We start from the raw sequence: 6000 nt of genomic DNA, 5'->3' as shown, positions 1-6000 counted from the left end.
CGGCCAAACCTTGAGGGTTTGAGGCTGCCTCTTCCCTCCCCCTCCCTCCTATATATACTGAGGTATTAGGGATGATTTGAGACAACTTTTTCCACGGCAGCCCGACCACATACCTCCACGGTTTTACCTCTAGATCGCGTTTCTGCGGAGCTCGAGCGGAGCCCTGCTGAGATTAGATCACCACCAACCTCCGGAGCGCCATCACGCTGCCGGAGAACTCATCTACCTCTCCGTCTCTCTTGCTGGATCAAGAAGGCCGAGATCATCGTCGAGCTGTACGTGTGCGGAACGCGGAGGTGCCGTCCGTTCGGTACTAGATCGTGGGACTGTTCGCGGGATAGTTCGCGGGGCGAATCGAGGGACGTGAGGACGTTCCACTACATCAACCGCGTTCACTAACGCTTCTGCTGTACGGTCTACAAGGGTACGTAGATCACTCATCCCCTCTCGTAGATGGACATCACCATGATAGGTCTTCGTGCGCGTAGGAAAATTTTTGTTTCCCATGCGACGTTCCCCAACACCTGCTACACCATCCAACGTTGAAATGCTAAAAATATTGTGATGGCTCACAACAGGGTAGGGCAAATGGTCTCTATGAGATGGCCAAGGCTTGAAGCACCTCAAAGAATGGAACCGCAATACGAGTTCAACATTTTTTCCCGCCCACGTGTTATGAAGCCTATGCCCAGGCTGCCAAGCATTCATCGCCAAGGACTAGGTCATCACATTCTCTTTGGTGTCCTCGGTTCACGCTGAACAATACTTTCCATGACTCTGAGAGAAATCCATACACGAAGCCAAAGATCCAATCTGACAGGTTCTCAAGCATGCCTCAGTATGATTACTACTCACATGTGCTCTATGGACATAACCGGATCTTTCCTCATAAGCATCTTAGCTTTGAAGCAATGAGTGGTCTTCCATGTTTTGATCAAGCCCTCAATCTTATTCGAGATGTCGGAATGTTGCCATTTGTCACTAACCATGAAGATTGGAATCAAGAAATGATTTTTTAGCTTTCTGCAACCCTCCACATCTCTGGCTATGGAAGAGATGTGAAGACATGGAAAATGGACTTCATGATTCGAGATGAACATGTTCAAGCTCCTGCAATGGAATTCTTCGCCACCACACCACTTGGAGCATCTGGTGAAGACTTAGATCCAAGATCTGCAGCTTATGTTGAAGCCACTTGCAGCATATTCCACTCACGTGAGCCAAATGTGACTGACATACTCACCCTAACAAAGCCTTTGGCCCCAGATGTTGATCTGCCCACAAGCTTCTTTGTCAATGACCTTTAGAATCTTCCAAGAACTATATACTTTATTCTTCGTCATACCATATGGCCGATCAAAGGGCATTCATCTTCAAGCAAGCTGCAAGGTGCATTGAAGACATTGGTCTATAACACTGCCTATGGCATCAGGTTTAATCTTGAAGATCTATTCCTGAGAACCCTAGTTGCAAATACTATAAACCTGTTTGAAATCAAGATCTATGTACCATGGATCATGCGCTTCATTAAGCGCTACACAAATACAAGGTTTCTGCCTTCTGCTCACAACCATGGGATATATCTTCTGGATGTTGAAGTCAGACATGAAGACTTCTATCCATCCAAGGCCAACAATCTCATTGTTGAAGGCATCGGTGACACTTCTTTTGTTGCAGGGCTTCACATTCCATATGATCTAGCAAGAGCAAGACTCATTGGCTCTTTCACATGCCCTCAGCCAAGTGTCACACACAATCAAGCCGCTGCAAATGTACTGCCCCAACCCAGAAATGAATGTGCCATGAATGATCAAGAACTTCTCGTATCTCTGATTCAGAAGCGAGATCATTGTCATGAATGGACTCAAAGACAAATGCATGCCCTGGTAACTGATATCAATCACATACGCAACCTCTTCACCAAGAAATCTTTGTTGCACATGAAAATTGCAGGCACTCTTAGAAGACATTATCTCTTTTGGCTCTAGAGGAAGATCTTCGTGAGGATGGCTTTGTTTAACGCTTCAAATTTGGTGCCCCTCCTCCTTGTACAGATAAATGGCGCAAGACGCCATCCCTCGAAGATGGTGACTTCTCTTCATTGGCACCATTCGTCCATGCCGATCTTTCTCATGATGAAGCCGAAGACATCACTTCCCCTCCTACACTAATGGCTCGCATCATCATTGCACCAACCTCCAAGGACCCAGCTGCACCAACGTCTTCACTCCATGGGGGCGTGTATTGCCCAATGTCTTTGCCCTTTTTGGTGAGTCAATGATGAAGGGGGAGAAGCATGGGTTGACAGGATTTAAACAGGTCTATATGGGTTGGGTGTTGTCATTTTGGTTAAGTTCATGGGTCTTGTTTCTGAACATTTGTGTTTTTGGGTTGTAAAACTCAAGTCCCGATGGACTTCTGCACTATCCTTACTTATCATAACTTTGGCGTAATCTCATTTCATATCATATGTGTCTGAAGTCATTCTGAAGACGCCCATTTTTCATTATGCATTTCATTATCTTCATGAAAGCTTTTAAATGCATAGTTATTGGATTCCAAGATATAGGGTGAGATCTCCCCTGACTGCAACATGCCATGTGGTTTTGCATTCAAAGCAAAATCTTCATAAGCATATCTTCAGGGGAGCTCTCTATATCTTGCAATCATAATCTCCAACTATTTATCTTCACATATTTTTATCCCCGTTGAAAACTTCAATCAGTTTGTAATCAATCACCAAAAAGGGGGAGACTGTAAGTGCATCTAGTGCCACCCTTTCTTGGTTTTGGAGTATTGAAGACAAACGTGGTTGAGGGACTAATGTGTTTGTGAGAGTTCACGGGATAACACACATATAAGTCCCTGGAGATTTAGTTTAACTGTCGAAGATGACCCGCAAAAATGTCCGAAGAGATTGATGATGGTCGAAGCCATTGGTGGTGTGCGGAGATAATTGCTTGAAGATAATGAAATGCAAAGACGAAGTCTTTTTTTTTATTCTTTCCAGAGTCATAGGAACCATCGTATTAAGTGGGGTCGATGTGATCGAAGTCACATGCTGCTGTAATGCTCAACCCACATTTACATATGTCTTCGAGCGAATATAATTACAGGAAATCTCTTCTAGATATGGTTGAGCCAGCATTACTTGCAGCCCAAGTAATGTTGTCGTGTATGTCTTTGAAATTAGATCATTGGAACACGTGTCGGATGGACATTGACCTAGGGTTATTTCGGACATATCAAGTAGGGTTTCCTGATGGCTATAAATAGCCCACCCCCACTACCGTAAGTTGGTGGCTGCTCATAGTTAGATACGGCTATTGTCGTTTTTGAGCAACCCACCTCGAAGACATTGAGAGAGAGAGAACTATTCTGCGAGGATAAACCCAAACACCTAGATCCAGAGTGTTTGAGCATTACTAAAGTCATTTTGTTCTCAGAGAACTAAAGACTTGTTACACTTGAAGATTGTGATCTTCTATACGGTTAGGCATCGTGGTCTAGTGCATCCAACAGTCATTGTGGGTTTCTAGAAGACTATGAACTAGATCAATCCAAGGGTCATTATGGATTGACGGTGACTAGGTTTGTATGAGTTCAGGAAGTTTTTCCTGAAGAAATATCTAGGTGATTGGGCATTGACTAGGATACTTTGGCTCAAGGGGATCGAGGTGAAGACTAGGTTTAAGCCTCCCCAACCAGACGTATAGTTGTCACAGCAACGGGAACTGGTCCAACAAATCTTGTGTCTTCGTCAATCTACGGGTTCTATCTGTCACTCTCTTTACTTACTGCACTGTGAAGCCATTGCTTGATCATCTCATCCCAAAGACATTCTCCGAAGACATTCCCGCTTGTTGTTTATCTTCACACTGCCTAAGTTTATCGTTGATATATCTTAGAGTGGATGATGACTATGCTTTGTATGATTGGATGTCTTCGTACTATTGCATGGTTCGCATAGATCCTTGATAATTATCCCTACCTGATCCTGTATCGCTTCCGCTTAACTTTGAATACATTTGCTTTACCAAAGCTTTTCAAAAAATCGCCTATTCCAACCCCCCCTCTAGTCAATAACTAGCACTTTCATAGAGTAGTACAAAGATAAATGCAGATATAATCAATATATTCGATCAATGTCTTCACACAAGAGCAATCAAGCAATGTCTTGAGAGTATAGAAAAGTATGTAAATGAGTGGAAGATAGAACCAGTTGCTTGAAGAAGACTTGGAATTTGTAGGGCAAGTTCCAGTTGTTGTGACAACTGTACGTCTGGTTGGGGAGGTTGAGATTCTAGTCAGAAGTCCTCGTCTTCGTCTTGTTCCCCTTGAGTCAAGGTCACTTATACCATGCCATATCACTCACGTATGTGTTCAAGGGAGACTTCTGAAACCCGTACAAAATTGTTCACTCGACAATCCACAATGACTCTTGGATGCACAAGACCCAGACGCCTAACCGTCTGGAAGATCACAGTCTTCAAGTGTAATAAGTCTTTAGTTCACTCAGAAAGGAACAACTTTGTTGACTCTCAAACACTCTGGCTATAGGTGTTTTGATGTATGCTCGCAGGATAGTTCTCTCTCAATGTCTTCGAGATTGGTTGCTCCAAAATGACAACAATCGTATCTAACACCGATCATCCACCAACTTATGGTGAAGGGGGTGGGCTATATATAGCCAGTAGGCAACCCAACATGAAATGACCGAAATGACCCTGGGTCAATGGCCAACCAACACATGTTCCGATGGTCAGATTTCAAAGACACACGCAACAACATTACTTGGACTACAAGTAATATTGACTCAACCAACTATGGAAGAGATTTCCTCTCATTGGCCTCACTTGAAGACATAGGTATTCTGGGTTGAGGATCACGTCAGCGTGTGACTTCCATCACATCGACCATAGTTAACAGTATGGTGGTCCTATGATTCAGGAAGGAAGAAATAAAACTACCAAAATACTTCATCTTCGCGTTTCATTATCTTCAAGTGATTATATTCGTGCACCACCAATGGCTTCGACTATCATCAATGTCTTCGAACATTTTAGGGGTCGTCTTCAATAGTTAAACTTAATCTCCAGGGACTTCTATCTGTATTAACTTGTGAGCTCTCACAAACACATTAGTCCCTCAACCACATTTGTCTTCAATACTCCAAAACCAAGAAGGGGTAGAAACATAGACCTACGGTATTTCATATACTATTATTTACTAGCATAATACCCGTCCATTGCCATGAAACAAATAAATGTATATAAATTAATCAATAATGAGAGATTATTAACAGATGATCATTGGTTTTATATCCTAGGCAAACATAAAGAAAATGGCATCGTTTCTAGCTTTTCCTTATACACTAGCATAATAGCCGTATGTGGTAGGAACAAACAAATGTACAGAAACTGATCAATAATCAAAGAGTACTAACACATGATTATTGATTTAAGAACCTAGGCAAACATGAAGAAAATGGCCTTGTTTCTAGCTTTTCCTTATACATTTCTTCTTAATCCTAGGCTCTGCCTCTAGCTTCATTTCCATCACACCATCGCTCATGTCTTATAATCTCAAAAAAATGAATCAAGCCCTAGTCGCTCTCTCTTAAAGTCTGAAACAAAAACAACTGAATCAAGGGCTAGCATTGGGTGGTACTGAATTATATCCTACTAATCTGCTTGTTCATAGATACGAGTATAACATCGTCGGTGCAGGTGCAACTATGACACGAACAATCAAGGATAAAAATGAAACATGTCCATATTAGTTACTTATCAATCTTATGCATATCAAGTTACAATATATACATCATAGAGAGATTATAATTGTAAACATCGCAACAATCACAACTTCTCATCTATTAAGCGTGCACGTGCAACGCACGACAACCTTATGTAAAAACATTATCATTCATTCCAAAAAAATAACCATTGATTATAGTTATGAGGCACATAATCTCTTATGGTTATATTTGACCATTGCTCA

The sequence above is a fragment of the Hordeum vulgare genome, chromosome 3H (assembly GCF_904849725.1).
Source record: "Hordeum vulgare subsp. vulgare chromosome 3H, MorexV3_pseudomolecules_assembly, whole genome shotgun sequence".
Lineage (NCBI taxonomy): Eukaryota > Viridiplantae > Streptophyta > Magnoliopsida > Poales > Poaceae > Hordeum > Hordeum vulgare.
This window is presented reverse-complemented; position numbering follows the sequence as displayed.